Genomic DNA, 20,399 nt, shown 5'->3' with positions numbered 1-20,399 from the left:
CGTGGGATAAATGTAAGTTTTCATCCAGTATTTCTGGAATTTCTACCTCGCCTTAGTCCATTTACATACCAATGGAGGTTTACCACAGAGAGTCCATCCAGGGCAAGGGGTAAAGAGAAAACCCTCATTCTCTTCTCCCCTCCATTCTCGGCACCTAATTGGTCTGGTGCTCGCCAGTCACCAAACCCGCCCACGGAGTTCCTGCCAGAAGCGGTGGGCGAAGGAAAGAGCCCATGCAGAGGGGCTGCAGGGGCGGACAGCGCAGGGCCTGGGGAGCAAACCCGAGCAATAAACCCACTGTGAGAAATAAGCCCATTGAGCCCAAACTCTCCTTTCCCTTGTCTTTCTTTGGTTTCACTAGATTCACAAGGAATTCGTTCCAGGTGCAGAACCCCCCTTCCCTCCGGAGCTACACTTTTCCAACACTCTCATTTGGAAAGTGTCTCCTTTTGCAGCGGGTTCAAGCCCAGACCTTTGCTCTTGGAGCCTGGTTCTTGCTATAAGCATGAGCACGTCCAGCACTGTGGAACTTTAAGTGGCAGGGAGTGTGTGTGTGTCTCTCTCTCTCCCTCTTCACCCCAGCCATCCAACATTAGAATTTCAAGTCACATCAGTTCAGTTTACATTCCAAGAGTAAAGACTTCGGTTCTCTAGGTCAGCCTACCAATTTTTCCCCCTTTCCACTTGTGTGATATTTTCACTCAATGAAAGAATAAATACTTACCTTTTTTAAGCCTTCTTTTTATCCCCCTCAGGTTTGGGAGTCTGCAACTTGCCTCTTCAAACACCACAGCTGCCGACGTTGGTTCCCTATGGCCTTTAGCTCTAGAATCATGGACAGTTTCTGACCAGGGACTCCGAACTCTTCAACAACATGCACCAAAGTTTCATGGGAACCCACTCAGTGCCAGGTATGCTGTTAGTCGTAACTGTTAAAAATACAAGAGTTCACAGTCTAGTGGGGCAGTCAGATGCATAAACATTGACAGATAGGACCGTGGGAGGGTGTTAGAGATGTCTGGGAAGCAGGGTTCCCCACGCAGCCCAGGGAGCAGGGCAAGGAGACCTCGAGCAGGAGATGCTCCCACCAAACTGGAGTGAGTGACACACAGAGAGGACCTGGCAGGTTACCCAGTTACAGCCTCATTTCAGGGCAGGTTGCTAACTGGCTACAAGCCCTCACATCCTTTACTTCTAAAAGGATCCATCAAGACCTCATTAAGTAACCAAATTTTCTGAAAAATATATATATATATTTGAAAAATACGTTGGGGCTGGAGTTGTACAGTGTGTGGGTTTGTTTCTTTGTTGTCCTTAAGGAAAGGGAGGTAGGTGGGTTCCGACAAGCTCCGTCAGCCCACTGGGATTCCAGTGTGGTTACGGTAGGATCTGAAATCTGTGCCCTGCAATGTGAATATATTTAGCTTCTTTGTATCTAAGTGATAACAAGGGAAATGTGTGCTTTGTATCCTGTGTGCCTAGCACAGAGTTGGTGGGTTTTCAGTATCTGCTCTGTTGAATGAATGATTACCTTGGCACCCTTTGATTATTTTTTTCTTCCCAGTCAAGAATGTTCATTCATTATGACAGCCTTTCTCCAAACACACACACAGACCAACACACAGATACAGACAAGCACACACAAGCTAACCCTTTGCTAAAACAATTTAAATACTTGCTCTCTCCAGAACATTTTTCCTGACTCTTTCTAACCTACATTAGTCTTTCTCTTCTTGGAATTTTTGTTAGTCATTAAGTCATTATTAGTATACTGTCTCTCCCCACAGTCACTAAACACATACACACAGACTCAATTTAGAAATTTATATATTAAGTTTTGTTCTCTAATTGTTTCATCTGTAAATTTCTTGTCCCTCTGATGAGATTAAGCTTCTTGAAGTCAGGAACCTAGTCTCAAATATATTCTCATAATCCCAAAGCACCTTGATAAGGTAGCAATGTAAACTTTATTAACTTCATACTGTCAACAAAAAGAATTAACCTTTCATCTCATCAGCAGATCTTTTCAGCAAATATTCCCTCTATATAGGCACATTCCACTGTAGCCATCATACCTACACACACACCCACACACACACACACATGCACATACACGCCACTCTTACGTAGCATTCAGATCTTCAGCTTCTGCTTACACAGCCTTAATCTACAAGAAATGCCCAGAACATGCACGCACATGTTTCCACGTTAAGCCCATCTCCCATATCATTATACAACTGTTTAACCGACTATAAAATCAGGTATTTTTTAATGTATTTGGACAACACCCATTGTAAGTTTAATAGCTTCCTACTTCACTAATGAAACTTTGAGTCAGAGAAGTTCAGACATTTAATCAGGACATCGCAGGATAATCCACAAAGGCTGGTAAAAAGAGCTTACACCACTTTATTGTCAAATTTGTTATGTTTTTTGAATGCTCTCATTCTCTTTAACATTCTAAAATTCAACATTTTACTGATGAAATGCAATTTCATATGAAGAAGTATAAAATAACTTTTTATGGACACATTATAATATCTGACTACATTCTGAAAACTGTAAAATAGTACACAAATATACAGTATTATGTTTCCAAGAAAGTTCAGTATCCCCAACAAAGTCTGCCCATGAGAACTGAGCAAAATTGAACTTACCTGTGAAATGTTATCCTTCATTTTCAGTGAGATATATATACGAAGATTGAATTGATTGGAACTATCTGTAAAGTTGCAGGTGATATGCTGACAATAAATCATAAAATAAAATGGTCTAGTCTCCTACGGGAAGCTGAAATATTATAGCTATAAATTATACATGAATATATAATACCTGAATTAATAATCCATATACATTTTTACAGAATACTCCTTGGATAAGAACTTTGTCTTGGGTTGGTTTTATTAGTGAATTAGGAATTTTTAAAAACCTAACTAGCATTCCTCTTGCCACCATTCAGTAAAATAAAATGGTTTTCAACTAGTTAAAACAAATGAATGAAATATCCTTTAATCAGATACCCCCTGATTTGGTCTGGGGATGAATGCTATACCTCTAGTCACACCTTGTTATTTACATACTATTGTTTCTACTTACAGAATTTCCTATTTTAAGGAGAGAAATAATCTCATGGCTTAAACAGAGAATTAGTATGACAAAATCTGAAGGGCTATTTTATCACCCTATGGTGAGGTGAGGTTGGGGTTCTTTCTGGTCCTTCTTGGTTCATGGTAACTAATGTTCATCGTGGATGTTATTATCATTAGCCTGGATTGACATGAATGTTCTCCCCTTCGTAATGAATTGTATATCCTTAATTGCTGAGGCTTTGGAGTGTGTGTGTCTTACAGTGGAAGTGATCATAGCAGATATACTGACACATACAGGGAGCACTTCCAGCTGTGCCTCGGTTTTGTTGACCTCTGATTCCCAAATCTCGTACAAGATCTCAACCCCTGACTGAAACACAGGGCACCTCGCTCAGGTGTCACAATGCTCACTGGGGTGCCCAGTGTAGGATGAATTGCCAGAGCTGCCAGCCACAGAGAGCCTTGAGGTCTGCTCCCCAGGTTAGTTGCATCCTAAGTCAGGCTTTCCCAATCTGTCCCTTGATCACTAACCCCAAGACTCAAGTCATCTGGCAGCTGGAGTTCCTTCTACATATCAAGCAGAAATTGTAAAACTAGTGGCTTCATTCCAAGTGACCTGGTCTAGATGGATCTTTGCAGACTCTTTGACCTCTTCTGCCTCTGCCCGATATTACCCAGCAAGTTTACCAAAGTTATCTTAGCTCTCCTGGATGGGGCAGGAATGGTACCTTCGAGAATAATAGGCATAATTCTAAACTTTTGATTCATGGCAATTAGATTTCTTTGCAAAGGCATGATTCCCCAAATCTCTCCCGTGGTCAGAATGTATCTGTAAACCAAGAATGCATTTAGCCTCTGCACTTGTGTAACCTAGAGCAGTTTGGCATTTATGTATTCACTAGCAAAGAAGCAATGGTCTGTGGGGCAGACTGAAATTGTCTGTAACATCCCAAATTTAGCCCTTGCTTGGTGGACTGGGTTCCTTAGATCAAGGTTCCTGATGGCACAGTGTTTCTAGAACACTTACTAAGTGACTGTAAATCAGCTCGGAGTGGTGCTCCCCTTCAAATTCATCAAGAAAGAACGCATGTCTCCTCATCCATAGGCTCCCTCTCTGTTTCCTTCCTCCATTGCTGCAGAAATCCCCAAGCAAAGCAACCTGCACTCAGCTCCTTTGTTCACATTTGGGCACATTTTTGGGGACAAATAGGTGAGACTGCACCAAGCCTCTCAGCCTCTGTCTCACCATACATGGGGCACAAAGGTCTGGGAGGGGAGGAGGAAGGTGCCCTCCAGCACAGTAGTGGCCATAGTGCCGTGACAATATACAGTTCAGGTTAAACTCAATGCCGCCACTGTGGTCAGACCTGCTAGTAGAGCTCAGCCCAGCAAGAGTATCTACCAGTTTCTCAGAGACGCCAGGCTCAACACAATGTATCTCAGGTAAGTAACATTATGTGCAATGACTGCAAAGATCTATGTCTTTTTCAGACCTTGAAAGCGGACTGGTACTAGATAACAGTTGGTTGGTACAGTTGAAAAATAAGTATTACTTGGCATCCACTGATAGGCTCACCTGATACGTGGTAGGCAAAACATAATTATTTCAATGTTCCTCTCCTCTGGTTTACAGGTCCCATGTAATGCCCTCCCCCTGTGTGTGGGTGGGACCCGTGACTCTGATGGGATGTCCCTCCCATGAAAAGGTAAAGAGATTTTGCAGATGCAGTTAAAATTCCAAACTGGTGAAGCTTGAGTTTATCACAGGAGAGATTAACCTGGGTGGGCCAGGTTTAATCAGGTGGGGGTCCTGGAAAGAGGGACTGGACCCTTCCTGCTCTCTTGCAGGTCTTGAAGAAACAAACAGCCATGCTGGGATCTGCTTATGGAGAGAAGTGGCTTCTAGGGGATGTTGGCCCTAGTCTTTCAGCAGCAAGGAACCAACAGGATAAAATGCTGGGAATCTGAAGTTTGCCAGCAACCTGAATGAGGCTGGGAGAAGCCCCTGAACTCCAGAGGAGAGCACAACCCAGTCATCGCCGCTTGTGAGAGATAATCAGTTGTAAGAAAATAAGTGTGTGCTGCTCTAAGCAGCTAAGTTTGTAGTCATTTGTTACACAATAATAGAAAACTACAAACAGTGTGTAACTCTTTTTCTATTTTAATGGATACACTTCCCTAGGGTCTCACCAGAGAAAGACCTGATTGAAATTTTATAGTCCATGTGAGAGGGTTTAGAGCCTGAGACACTGATAGGGATTTGAACCATCTGCTTCTCATTTCCATCTGAGGAGTACAGAAGACCACCCCAGTTTCCCAGCCACATCCACCACTCCTAATTTTTCCTCTGACATTAGGAAGGAATCCTCTCAATTTGCCAGCATGCACTTCCTCTCTTCACTGGTAAGCAGAAGAGGGACAATATATAGTAGTAGGGAGAGGAGGAGGTGAGAGATGGCCCTAACTCCCTTCATCTTCATAAAAGAGAGCCTATAAATTCCCAATTCTAGCCATTGATAGGACAGTGGGCAATAAATAACCCCTCTACAGTCATTGCCAGCTTATTTATCAAGAAGGAAATCTAAACTGAGATACCATTCTGCTTTTTTTCTTGTTCTTGATAACCTTAGCTTTGCTTTGCTTTCAGTCTAATTTTTTGCAACAACAGGGAGAATTGTAGAGGGCACACATGCCTCTCCAGCTTTCTACAGCTGGTGAGCTGAGCCCAGGCCTTCATGAGCAACCACCAGAACTTATTTTGGTCTTTGTTGATTTGTCTAATCTCAACTACCTTACCTTAGAAAATTTCTCTGGCTTTATAGTAAAGTTGGAAGTTCTTTTATCTTTCTTCTGCCTGGAGATCAAGCTATTGGAATGTTTCCCTCCATGGTTTATACACTGAAGGTTTATTTCAGAATCAACAACCTGTCTTGCCTAGGAGCTGCCTTCTTTTAAATGCATCATGAGGTGGGACTTCTATGCTTCCTAATGCTGGCCTGCCTTTTAAGTTGCTGAAGGATTCTAGTCCTGTGATGTCACCTGTGTTAGTCAGAGTTCTCCAGAGAAACTATGAATAGGATACAGGTAGATAGATGGTATATAAAAAGAGAGATGATAGACACAGGATAGATAGATAGATAGATAGATAGATAGATAGATAGATAGATAGATAGATAGATAGATAGATAGATAGAGATAGACAGTAGACAGACAGGAGGGGAGATTTATTGTAGGCATTGCCTTGTGCAGTTATGAAAGTCATGAAGTCCCACTGTCTGCTGTCTGAGAACTGGAGAACTAAGGAAAGCCAGTGATATAATTCAGCCTGAGTCTGAAGGTCTAAGAAGAACCATTGGGTAGCTGGTGTAGGTCCTGGAGTCTGAAAGCCTAAGAAACAGAAGCTCCAGTATCTGATGGCAGGAGAAAATGGCTATTTGATCCCAAGAAGAGAATATTATCCCTTCCCTTTGCCTGTTTAGTTCCATCCAGGTCCCCAAGGGCTTGGGTGATGTCAACCCGCATGGATAATTGCAGATCTCTTTACTCAGTCCACTGAATCAAATACTAGCCTCTTCCAAAAACTGCCACAGACACACCCAGAAATGATTTTTTACCAGCTGTCTGGGTATCCTTCAGGCCAGTTAAATTGACACATCAAATTGACCATCGCCTTCCCCTAGTGGTTTCAATCCACAGTTCATCTTCTTCCCTTAGCACTGGCCCTACTTTGTCCACCAAATCCTGTACTTGAAGTGTCATCTAGCATCATTTACTCTATTGCTCTCCCCAAAACCAGCTCTCCTGTTGGCTGGGATTCATCCACCTGTGCCCTCCATACTGATCCTGAATCATTTAACTTTCTCTGGGAATATCCCACTATTCTTTAATCTTGACACTCAGACTTCACATATGTAACTGTGTCATCCCATCCTGCTATATCTGAGAGACATAGGCCCAATCTATTACCAGAAAGGGGGAAAGTCAATTGCATTTATAGCTAAATGCTCTTCAAGTCAAAAGGAATGTGAAACATATTTCTGTACTGGTTCCATTGGGTTTCCTCTTAATATGGACATTCCATCTTGAGTGGAAATCCTGATTTCCCTCCTTACCCCACTGCTTCTTATCTTTCTCTTCTCTGTTCCCAACCCCAGGATCCAGTTGTGTGTTGCCATCATCCATGCGCTCAAGTCAGCAATTCCCTTCCATCTCATTTAACCAAAGCAAACACTTAACCTTCTGTCCTTGGTTCTTCAGCACAGAGAATCAATGCTACAAGCCTCTCTTGCCCATTACAGCATAACTTTAAAATGCACTGTTATATATCTATCAAATGTTTCACATGACGTTACATAAATGACCTGTACCCGCATGTATACGTATAGGAGGAATCAAAAAGCTTAAGTGGATAAAGCCACCGTTTGCCCCCAAAACCCCACTACCCTGAGTAAACTTAAGTAGGGAATCTGAAAAATGAGGAAAGAAGCCTTCACAGACAGGAGAAGATGGCAGAAATGGCAAACACAAAATGGCATATTTCCAGCCCTTCATACAGGACACACCTCCTCAGCACCGACTGTGGGGAGGGTCCACCCAGCATGTGCACAACCATCCACTCCAATTGCACACCAGACCATAACCATTAAAACACACTGAAACAGACCTTCAAGTCTGAAGAGACTTATAAAGCAGTTGTTGCCACAGGGAACATCTTTCAAACTCACAGAGACAATCCCCAGACAGAATTGTCGCAGGTGGGTTGCCTGTAGACGCAGTCTGGTCTGGAGCTGTCTGCCACCTCCAGCTAGGAGACGATCTGACCGCAGATAGAAAGAGCACAGACAGAAAAGGAAGGTGGAGGCAGTCGGGGCCTCCTGTAGAAAGTGAGCCTCTCCCACCTACTTCTTCACCTTTATTTGACGTCTTCCCTGTTTTGTTTTGTGGCTGTTGAGGAGATAAAATGTAAATTCAGTTTAGATGATACTGTACGTGTTCAAATGAAGAACCCCACATGCCCCTTCAATTTTGTGTGAAATAGTTTGGAAGAATACTGAGTTCACTATATAGACAAAGAATTATGTAGCCTGCATTACCATCCATTATTCACATACACCATTTGGAAAATTTAACCCAAGCCCAAGCATTTTATCAATGCGATAGGAAAAACTGCCCAAAAGATTATGAAAGGACATTAGCACATGCAGTTTGGAGAAGAAAAAACTACACCTGGAGAGACTAATTTGCCAGGATTACGTGGGTGGCAGATGCAGGATTAGGGTGGGTCATTTGCCCCCTGCCACTGCCACGTTCTATAAAATATCATATACTTCCAGTTGTTTGACATCAAACAGACAATCGATTTGCTTTTCAACAAGTAGCTGTTGCACTATGTAGGCAGTGTGAGAATGACATTTACAAAAACTTATTAGGCATATGAAACTTAACATTCTGAATATAAAACGGAACAGTTGTAGACCTAGTTGTATTTCTCAAACACAGCAATGCTCACATTAGTATAAGTAATTTGGTCAAGCACCAGCTTGAAATCAATCACGCTGCAGACAAGGCTAACAAGAGTTCAGTATGTGCCAAGCACTGGGCATAAAGATGGAAAGAGCTGAGGCCTTGCTCTCAGAATCCTACAATTACACATATCTGTTCACTGCTGCTCGTATTTTGTATCCCTCAGGTCTGCACGTATACAAATAGAAAGATCCCAAAAAAGAACAAAATATTATTTTCACATTTTTCTTTGAATTTGTATAAAATATTTGCCATTATTATCAGCTGTCAGTTAAGTGCACAATTTTAAAACATGTCATATATTCAAAGATGCAAACCGTTATCTAAAGTCCCAAGGTGTAAAGGGACTCTGTCTGCTTTGCTGATTATTCCTAATCTCCTCGACTTCTTAACATCAGAGTGGCCTGAAGTTCAGTCTTCAGACATTTTCTCTCCTATCTGCATTCATTTCCTTAGTGATCTCATCCAATCTCATGGCTTTAAATACCATCTATATGCTGACAATTTGCAAATTTATAACTCCAGCCTAGAACTTTCCCCTTAACCCCAGACTCATACATCTAACTGCCTATTTGACATTTTCACTTGATGTCTAAAAAAAAAGTCCCAGACTTATCACTTCCAAAATCATGGCCTTGATACACTCTTCCTGGAGGTGTATTCATTTCAGTAAATGGAAATTCCATTCTTCTAGTTGCTGAAGTTAAAACTTTGGTGCCACTCTTAACTCCTTTCCTTCCCTATATCCCACAAAAGCTCAGGAAATCCTGGCTCTACTTTAGCAACATAACCTCAGTGCCCATTTGCCAACACTTTGTCCCGATTGGCTCCTGCCAGGATTCCCACTCTTCCTGCTTCCTGGTCTCCCTATTTCCACTTTTGACACCTGCGGTCTCCTCCAGGGCAGCAGCCGAGGGGATCATTCTGCTTGTGCACTCAGAGGCCTCCTAGAGTTCCCGTCTCACTCAGATAAAAACCCCAAGTCCTTACAATGATCTCTATGGCCCCACTTCCCACGTTGCTGCCCCTTTCTTCTTTTTCTCTCTTACCTTGTCTTCTCCTCCTGCCTGTCCCCTTCACCACTGAACACCATTGGCTGGAGCACTCAGTGTAGGATTCCTCAGGGCCTTTGCACCTGCTGGTCTCTCTGCCTGGAGGGCTTTACTCCAGAAGCATTCACTTCCTTTAAGTCTTAATTCAAGTGAAACCTTTTTCGGCCACCTTATCTAAAAGTGCAAACTATATACCAAAACATATACTTACGCACACGTTGTCATCATTCCTTTCTTTAGTCTTCTTGTTAATAATATTTCACTTCTTATCTGTTTCTTTTTTTTTTTTGTCTTGAGATAGAACAGGGAAATGGGACAAGGGTCATCCATTGTAAAATCCACTTAGCCTGCTAAAAAGGCACATCTTATTCTTTATCTTAATCTATATGCTGTTCTTCCCTTTCTTCCAGCCCATTAATCAATTAAGTAACTTTGTAACCAGGAGAAAGAGACCTTCCAGGGTATCAATGAACCTACATGGGTAAAGAACGCTGAGATCTAGATCAACACATCATCTAAATAAGTAATCACCCTCGTCGTAAGACAAAACTTCAAAGGAATTATGAGTCAGCTGTACACATCATGCTTTATGCCAACCCCTACCCAAGAGGCCCTATGAAACCTCAAACCCTAAACCCTTAAGAATGCCTCCTCTCTGAGGTTGCCTGCACTCCTGTGTGAGTGTGTACTATATAGTTTTTAAAAATTTTTATTAAGGTATGATTGATATACACTCTTATGAAGGTTTCACATGAAAAAACAATGTGGTTACTACATTTACCCATATTATCAAGTCCCCACCCATACCCCAAAGCAGTCACTGTCCATCAGTGCAGCAAGATGCTGCAGATTCACTATGTGCCTTCTCTGTGCTACACTGTTCTCCCCGTGATCCCCCACACCATGTGTACTAAACACAATACACCTCAATCCCCTTCTCCTTCCCTCCCCACCTGCCCTCCTACACCCCTCCCCTTTGGTAACCACTGGTTCATTCTTGGAGTCTCTGAGTCTGCTGCCATTTTGTTCCTTCAGTTTTGCTTCATTGTTGTACTTCACAAATGAGGGAAATCATTTGGCATTTGTTTTTCTCCACCTGGCTTATTTCACTGAGCATAATGTCCTCCAGCTCCATCCATGTTGTTGCAAATGGTAGGATTTGTTTCTTTCTTATGGCTGAATAGTATTCCATTGTGTATATGTACCACATCTTCTCTATTCATTCATCTGCTGATAGACACTTAGGTTGCTTCCATATCTTGGCTATTGTAAATAGTGCTGCGATAAACATAGGGGTGCATATGTCTTTTTGAATCTGAGAAGTTGTATTCTTTGGGTAGATTCCAAGGAGTAGGATTCCCAGGTCAAATGGTATTTCTATTTTTAGTTTTTTGAGGAACCTCCGTATTGCTTTCCACAATGGTTGAACTAGCTTACATTTCCACCAGCAGTGAAGGAGGGTTCCCCTTTCTCCACATTCTCACCAGCATTTGTTGTTCTAAGTATTTTCGATGCTGGCCATCCTTACTGGTATCAGGTGATACCTCATTGTGGTCTTAATTTGCATTTCCCTGATGATTAGTGATGTGGAGCACCTTTTCATCTGCCTGTTGGCCATCTGAATTTCTTCTTTGGAGAACTGTCTCTTCATATCCTCTGCCCATTTGTTAATTGGGTTATTTGCTTTTTGGGTGTTGAGGCATGTAAGTTCTTTATATATTTTGGATGTTAACCCCTTGTTGGATATGTCAGTTACAAATATATTCTCCCATACTGTAGGATGCCTTTTTGTTCTGTTAATGGTGTCCTTTGCTGTACAGAAACTATTTAGTTTGATGTAGTCCCATGAGTTAATTTTTGCTTTTGTTTCCCATGCCTGAGGAGATGCATTCAGGAAGAAGTTGCTCATGCTTATATGCAGGAGATTTTTGCCTATGTTGTCTTCTAAGAGTTTTATGGTTTCATGACTTACATTCAGGTCTTTGATCCATTTCGAGTTTACTTTTGGGTATGAGGTTAAACAATAATCCAGTTTCATTCTCTTGCATGTAGCTGTCCAGTGTTGCCAACACCAGCTGTTGAAGAGGCTGTCATTTCCCCACTGTATGTCCATGGCTCCTTTGTCATATATTAACTGACCATATATGGTTGGGTTTATATCAGGGCTCTCTAGTCTGTTCCATTGATCTTGGGGTCTGTTCTTCTGCCAGTACCAAATCGTCTTGATTACTGTAGCTTTGTAGTAGAGTTTGAAGTTGGTGAGCATAACTCCCCCTGCTTTATTCTCCCTTCTCAGGATTGCTTTGGCTATTTGGGGTCTTTCGTGGTTTCATATGAATTTTAGGACGATTTTCTCTAGTTCTGTTGGTATTTTGATAGGAATTACATTGAACCTACAGATTGCTTTAGGCAGGATGGCCATTTTGACAATACTAATTCTTCCTATCCATGAGCATGGGATGTGTTGCCATTTATTGGTATCTTCTTTAATTTCTCTCATGAGTGTCTTGCAGTTTTCAAAGTATGGGTCTTTCACTTCCTTGGTTAGGTTTATTCCTAGGTATTTTATTCTTTTTGATGCAATTGTGAATGGAATTCTTTTTCAGATTTCTCTCTCTGCTAGTTCATCGTTAGTGTATAGGAATGCCACAGATTTCTATGTATTAATTTTGTATACTGCAACTTTGCTGAATTCAGATATTAGATCTAGTAGTTTGGGAGTGGATTCTTCCAGGTTTTTTATTTTTTTTATTTTTATTTTCTAATTAATTAATTAATTAATTTTGTTGTCATTAATCTACAGTTACATGAAAAGTATTATGTTTACTAGGGTCCCACCTTTACCAAATCCCCCCAACAAACCCCATTATAGTACTGTCCATCAGCATAGTAAGATGCCATAGAATCACTACTTGTCTTCTCTGTGTTGCACAGCCCTCCCCATGCCCCCCCACACACTATACATGCTAATCATAATTTCCCTTTCTTTTTCCCCACCCTTATACCTCCCTTCCCTACCTTTGTTCCCAGTCCCTTTCCCTTTGGTAACTGTTAGTCCATTCTTAGGTTCTATGATTCTGCTGCTGTTTTGTTCCTTCAGTCTTTCTTTGTTCCTATAGTCTTTGGGTTTGAGGTGAGTCTCTTGTAAGCAGCATAGAGATGGGTCTTGCTTTTTTATCCATTCTATTATTCTGTGTCTTTTGATTGGTGCATTCAGTCCATTTACATTTAGGGTGATTATTGAAAGATATGTACTTATTGCCATTGCAGGGTTTAGATTCATGGTTGCCAAAGGTTCAAGGTTAGCTTCTTTAGTATCTTACTGCCTAACTTAACTCACTTATTGAGCTATTTTAAACACTGTCTGGTCGTTCTTTATTTTTCTCCCTTCTTATTCCTCCTCCTCCGTTCTTTATATGTTGGTTGTTTTATTCTGTGCTTTTTTGTGCTTCCTTTAACTGCTTTTGTGGGTAGTTGATTTTATTTTTTGCCTTTAGTTAGTATTTGGTTGGTCTGCTTTCTTTGCTGTGATTTTATTTTCTCTGGTGACATCTATTTAGTCTTACAAGTGTCCCCATCTAGAGCAGTCCCTCTAAAATACCCTGTAGAGGTGGTTTGTGGGAGGCAAATTCCCTCAACTTTTGCTTGTCTGGGAATTGTTTAATCCCTCCTTCATATTTAAGATATTCATGCTGGATACAGTAGTCTTGGTTCGAGGCCCTTCTGTTTCATTGCATTAAGTATATCATGCCATTCTCTTCTGGCCTGTAGGGTTTCTGTTGAGAAGTCTGATGATAGCCTGATGGGCTTTCCTTTGTAGGTGACCTTTTTCCTCTCTCTAGCTCCCTTTAAAACTCTGTCCTTGTCCTTGACCTTTACCATTTTAATTATGTGTCTTGGTGTTGTCCTCCTTGGGTCCTTTCTGTTGGGAGTTCTGTACACTTCCATGGTCTGATCAATTATTTCCTCCCCCAGTTTGGGGAAGTTTTCAGCAATTATTTCTTCAAATACTCTTTCTATCCCTTTCTCTCTCTTCTTCTTCTTCTGGTACCCCTATAATGTGGATATTGTTCCTTTTGGATTGGTCACACAGTTCTCTTAATATTGTTTCATTCCCAGAGATCCTTTAATCTCTCTCTGTGTCAGCTTCTATGCGTTCCTTTTCTCTGGTTTCTATTCCATCAATGGCCTCTTGCATCTTACCCATTCTTTTTATAAATACTTCCAGAGTTTGTTTCATTTCTGTAATCTCCCTCCGGACTTCATCCCTTAGCTCTTGCATATTTCTCTGCAGCCTCATCAGCATGGTTATGAGATTTATTTTTAATTCTTTTTCAGGAAGACTGGTTATGTCTATCTCCTTCTCAGGGTTTGCCTCTGTGATCTTGGTCTGTATCAATTTCTTCTGCCTTTTCATGGCGATAGATATATTTGTGGGGAGCTGCCACGTGTGCTGGGTAAGAGAAAGTCCCTTCTTGCCAGTTTATGGCCTTCCTCTCCTGGGAGAACAGCAGCCTCTAGCGGCTTGTGCAGGGCGGCTGCATGCAGACAGGGCTTCTGATCTTGCCCAGCTCCTTTGGAGTTTATTTAGCTCTTCAGTTGCTGTGGGCGTGGCCTGCCACAGGCTGCTTCTCCAATATGGCAGAGCCACATCGGAGGGGGAACAGGCGGGAGGCTGTTTATCATGGTGAGGGGCCTCCAAGATGCGCTGCAGGGCTTTGGGTGCCCAGAGTTCCCTGGAATTCACAGTGCTGGGCTAAGTGTCCCAGAGTGCTTCCGTCCAGCTGTGGGGTCCCTGTCCCTTTAAGACTTTCAAAAAGCACTCACTTTTCTTTGTTCTGGGTGCACCAGCTGTGGGGACCTGCTCACAGGTCTTACTGTCCTGCTTCCCTAGTATCCAGCACCCCACGCACGCACTGTGTGTCTGCGCTCTGGTGTGGATGGCCAGGGCTGGGTGATTAGCAGTCCTGGGCTCCCTCTTCCTCCCCGCTCTGACTCCTCTTCTCCCGCCAGGAGCTGGGGTGAGGGGCGCTCAGGTCCCACCGGGCTGGGGCTTGTATCTTACCCCCTTTGCGAGGCACTGGGTTCTCACAGGTGTGGATGTAGTCTGGCTGTTGTCCTGTGTCTTCTGGTCTCTCTTTTATGTTTAGTTGTATTTGTTGTATTTTCAAAAATATATATGGTTTTGGGAGGAGATTTCTGCTGCTCTACTCATGCTGCCATCTTGGTTCATATCCCTCTTCCAGCTTTTTTATGTACAATATCATGTCATCTACAAACAGGGACAGTTTAACTTCTTCCTTGCCAGTCTGGATGTCTTTTATTTCTTCGTGTTGTCTGATTGCTGTGGCTAGGACCTCAAGTACTATGTTGAGTAGAAGTGGGGAAAGTGGGCATCCTTGTCTTGTTCCCGATCTTGAAGGAAAAGCTTTCAGCTTCTCGCTGTTAAGTATGATGTTGGCTGTGGGTTTGTCATATATGGCCTTTATTATGTTGAAGAACTTGCCCTCTATACCCATTTTGTTGAGAGTTTTTATCATGAATGGGTGTTGAATTTTGTCAAACACTTTTTCAACATCTATGGAGATGATCATGTGTTTTTTGTCCTTTTTGTTGATGTGGTGGGTGATGTTGATGGATTTTCGAATGTTGTACCATCCTTGCATCCCTACAATAAATCCTACTTGATCATGATGGATGATAATTTTGATGTATTTTTGAATTCAGTTTGCTAATATTTTGTTGAGTATTTTTGCATCTATGTTCATCAGAGACATTGGTCTGTAATTTTCTTTTTTTGTGGAGTCTTTTCCTGGTTTTGGTATTAGAGTGATGCTAGCCTCATGGAATGAGTTTGGAAGTATTCCCTCCTCTTCTACTTTTTGGAAAACTTTAAGAAGGATGGGTATTAGGTCTTCACTAAATGCTTGATAAAATTCAGCGGTGAAGTCATCTGGACCAGGTGTTTTGTTCTTAGGTAGTTTTTAGATTACTAGTTCGATTTCATTTCTGGTAATTGGTCTATTTCTTCCTTGGTCAGCCTTGGAAGGTTGTATTTTTCTAGAAAGTTGTCCATTTCTTCTAGGTTATCCAGTTTGTTAGCATATAATTTTTCATAGTATTCTCTAATAATTCTTTGTATTTCTGTGGTGTCCATAGTGATTTTTCCTTTCTCATTTCTGATCCTGTTAATGTGTGTAAACTCTCTTTTTTTATTGATAAGTTTGGCTAGGGGTTTATCTATTTTGTTTATTTTCTTGAAGAACCAGCTTTTTCTTTCATTGATTCTTTCTATTGTTTTATTCTTCTCAATTTTATTTATTTCTGCTCTAATCTTTATTATGTCCCTCCTTCTATCGACTTTGGGCCTCATTTGTTCTTCTATTTTTATTTTCATTCATTGTGATTTTAGACTGCTTATATGGGATGGTTCTTCTTTCCTGAGGTAGGCCTGTATTGCAATATACTTTCCTCTTAGCACAGCCTTGGCTGCATCCCACAGATTTTTGTGGTGTTGAATTATTGTTGTCATTTGTCTCCATATATTACATCATCTCCATTTTTATTTGGTCATTGATCCATTGGTTATATAGGAGCATGTTGTGAAGCCTGCATGTGTTTGTGGGATTTTTCATTTTCTTTGCATAATTTATTTCTAGTTTCATACCTTATGGTCTGAGAAACTGGTTGGTACAATTTCAAACTTTTTGAATTTACTGAGGCTCTTTTTGTGGCCTAGTATATGATCTATTCTTGAAAATGTTCCATGTGCACTTGAGAAGAATGTGTATTATGCTGCTTTTGGGTGTACCATTCTGTAGATGTCTGTTAGGTCCATCTGTTCTAATGTATTGTTCAGTGCCTCTGTGTCCTTACTTATTTTCTGTCCTTCAGAGTAAGTGAAGTGTTGAAGCCTCCTAGAATGAATGCATTGCATTCTATTTCCCCTTTAAATTCAGTTAGTATTTGTTTTACATATGTAGGTACCCCTGTGTTGAGAGTATATATATTTATAATGTTTATATCTTCTTGTTGGATTGACCCCTTCATCATTTTGTAGTATCCTTCTTTGTCTCTTATGACTGTCTTTGTTTTGAAGTCTATTTTGTCTGGTACAAGTACTGCAACTCCTGCTTTTTTCTCTCTATTAGTTGCATGAAATATCTTTTTCCATCCCTTCACTTTTAGTCTGTGTATGTCTTTGGATTTAAAGTGAGTCTCTTGTAGGCAGCATGTAGATGGGTCTTGTTTTTTTATCCATTTAGTGACTCTATATCTTTTGATTGATGCATTCAGTCCATTTACATTTAGGGTGATTATCAATAGGTATGTACTTATTGCCATTGTAGACTTTAGATTTGTGGTTACCAAAGGTTCAAGGTTAACTTCCTTACTATCTAAAAGTCTAACTTAACTTACTTAATATGCTATTACAAATACAATCTAAAGGTTCTTTTCTGTTTCTCCTCCTTTTTCTTCCTCCTCCATTCTTTATATATTAGGTATCATATTCTATACTCTTTGTTTATCCCTTGATTGACTTTGGGAATAGTTAATTTAATTTTGCATTTGCTTAGTAGTTAGCTCTTCTACTTTCTTTACTGTGGTTTTATTACCTCTGGTGACAGTTCTTAAACCTTAGGAACACTTCCATCTATAGCAGTCCCTCCAAAATAGACAGTAGAGATGGTTTGTGGGAGGTAAATTCTCTCAGCTTTTGCTTATCTGGAAACTGTTTAATCCCTCCCTCAAATTTAAATGATAATCTTGCCAGATAAAGTAATCTTGATTCAATACCCTTCTGCTTCATTGCATTAAATACATCATGCCATTCCCTTCTGGCCTGTAATGTTTCTGCTGAGAAGTCTGATGTTAGCCTGCTGGGCTTTCTGTTGTATGTGATCTTATTTCTCTCTCTGGCTGCTTTTAATAGTCTGTCCTTATCCTTGATCTTTGCCATTTTAATTACTATATGTCTTCGTATGGTCTTCCTTGGGTCCCTTGTGCTGGGAGATCTGTGGATTTCCATGGCCTGAGAGACTATCTGCTTCCCCAGACTGGGGAAATTTTCATCAATTACCTCCTCAAAGACACTTTCTATCCCTTTCTCTCTCTTCTTCTTCTTCTGGTACCCCTATAATGTGAATATTGTTCCATTTGGGTTGGTCACACAGTTCTCTCGGTATTCTTTCATTCTTAGAGGTCCTTTTTACTCTCTGTGCCTCAGCTTCTTTGTATTCTTCTTCTCTAGTTTCTATTTCATTTATCATCTCCTCCTCCATATGTAATCTGCTTTTAATACCTTCCATAGCACTCTTCAACAATTGGATCTCTGACTGGAATTCATTCCTGAGTTCTTGAATATCTTACCATACCTCTGTTAGCATGTTAATGATTTTTATTTTGAACACCCTTTCAGGAAGAGTCATGAAGTTCATATCATCTTTCTCAGGGGTTATATTAATTTTACTCTGGACCAGGTTCCTATGGGGTTTCATATTTGTATATGGCACCCTCTAGTGTCCAGAAGCTCTGCTCTCTGGAGCTGCTTAGTCCCTGAAGCAATGTCAGTTATTGCAGGGGGTGGTATTGGTGCCTGGAGGGAGGAAAGAGCTGTTTCCTGCTTCCCAGCTGCTATGCCTATCTCCACTGCCTTAAGCAGTGGGCTGAGCACACAGGCATAAGCCTCTATGCCTTGCATTTGCAATTGCTGTAAACAGAATTTCCCTCTGGCTGGCCTAACACCAGGGTAGGGTTTGCCAGTTTGCGAGCCAGGGGGGGATGGCTGGGAGAAAGGCACAGTAGGCTGCCTACCACGGAGGGGTTCCCTGGAGCTGTGTAGCCAGCCAGGGAGCTGTGCAGCCAGCCAGGGAGCTGGAGCACCTGGAAATCGTGAAAGCTCCCAATTTTCTGGGCAAAGTGCACCTGGATAATTTTGTCTACCTGTCCTTTCTCCTGAGCAGTAAGCTCTGTGCCATCCTTGCCCCTTTAGCAGCCCTCCTGCTAAGGGCTTCCTTGTTAGGAAGTCTCTCAGACTACCCACCCTTCCTTTGTCCCAGAGCAGCTGAATATGGATCCTTGCTTTCCACAAGCAGCCAGAATCTCAGTCTCTCCAGGAATTCTGCCTGTCCTAGCTTTCCAATCCCCCAATCACAAGAGTATTGTGAAAGCACCACCAAATGTAGGTCTGTGCTCCCAGAGCAGATCTCCAGAGTTAGGTGTTCAGCAGTCCCAGGTCTCCACTCCCTCCCTGCTCTGTTTCTCTTCCTCCAGCCCGTGAGCTGGGGTGGGGGAAGGGCTTGGGTCCCACCAGGCCACAGCTCTGGTACGTTACCCTGTTCCATGAGGTCTGCTCTTTTCTCTAGGTGTGTGCAGTCTGGCGCAGTCCTCCTGCCTGGTGCTCTTTCAGGATTAGTTGTATTAATTATATTTTTGTATTATATGCAGTTTTAGGAGGAAGCCTCTGTCTCACCTCTCACTCCACCATCTTTAATCGCTTAGTCTGTGTACTGTATTATCAGATAAATTTTCTTGATGCATAAGCCAATTGCACTTGTCTCTGAACTCTTTTCCATGATACACACAAGAACTCTCCAACCTCCACCTCCTGTGGTAAATGTCTTTGTCACTTTTTTATTTCATTCAGCTTTCTAGTCTTGACACAATCCTTTTTTCTCCCCCTGTTTTATTTCAGACCAGTAGGGAAGTGGGAGTTCTCATTCCAGCCGTCAACTCGCTCCATCCAGGCTCCACAGCTCCCCAAAACCCTGGAATGGGAGGGATATAATTCCCATGCCATGCCGATCAAGTAGACACTGGACACCAGGTGACCCTGACTTTAGGAGTTGACAAAGGATGTGCACTATGACAAACAGGAGTTCAGTGAACTTACTTTTCCTCCCTCTCTCTTCCTTGCTCTCTACAGTCTGCATGGCTGCTGCCATTTCTTCTACTCTTGCTTTAATGAATTCTTTTCCGATTAGCATCATGAACCCTGTTCTGTCTGGGTTGTGGTCTCACCTAGTGTGCAGGGAGAGAGCGCCCCAGATGCAGCTGTCTGTCAACAGGCCGACTCCTCCTGTAAATTCTAGAAACTACAGCCCAGGGCCAAATCCAGCTCCCCATATGATTTTGTAAGTAAAGTTTTATTGGAACACAGCCATACCCATTTGCTTATGTATTCTCTATGGTTGTTTTCCTATGGTCCCCAAAGCCAAAAATACTTATTTTCTAGCCCCTTTTTGAATAAGCTTCAGAAGAACATGGGTTTTATTTCATTCTCTGCACTGTCACTCGAGTCACAGAGTCATGTCTACCACATATTGGTATTTGATAAAAATGTGTTGGCTGAGAATAAATGAGAAAGTAAATGCATGATGTATAACTGGCTCTATGCTTTAAGTAACTTGATAGGAGGTTTTTGAAGATTTTTGTTGTTTCTCATCTAAAAAAGGTATTTTCTTTATATCATTCATTCTAAGTAACAATGGCCATTTCCTAGTGTTGATAAATAAAATGTAAAACAACTGATGGAGGTATGGTTATAATGCCAACATTGTTACAGAATCACACATAACAGATCCATTAGATAATAAGCCCTTTGAGAGCAGTTACACAGGACTAAAATTGCCTACAGTGCCTGTTGAAATCACCTGTGGTACCTTTTCAGGCCTGTTGGCATCTCATTGCCTACCAAGTGAGAGACAAAAGCTGGACCATTTTGATTGCAAGATTA

At 41.6% G+C, this 20,399-nt stretch overlaps 1 long non-coding RNA gene across 1 annotated transcript; it reads left to right on the top strand.

Moving 5' to 3' along the window:
- Positions 1-461: 461 nt before the first annotated feature.
- On the top strand, positions 462-5,124 carry LOC108386796 (uncharacterized). The gene is made up of 3 exons (XR_001850634.3): positions 462-911; positions 4,723-4,795; positions 4,938-5,124. It is a non-coding gene; the product is annotated as an uncharacterized lncRNA (long non-coding RNA).
- Positions 5,125-20,399: the final 15,275 nt, after the last annotated feature.

Source organism: Manis javanica, chromosome 13, assembly GCF_040802235.1.
Source record: "Manis javanica isolate MJ-LG chromosome 13, MJ_LKY, whole genome shotgun sequence".
NCBI lineage: Eukaryota > Metazoa > Chordata > Mammalia > Pholidota > Manidae > Manis > Manis javanica.
The sequence above is the reverse complement of the archived record's forward strand: the minus strand, read 5'-3'. Positions and strand labels throughout refer to the sequence as shown.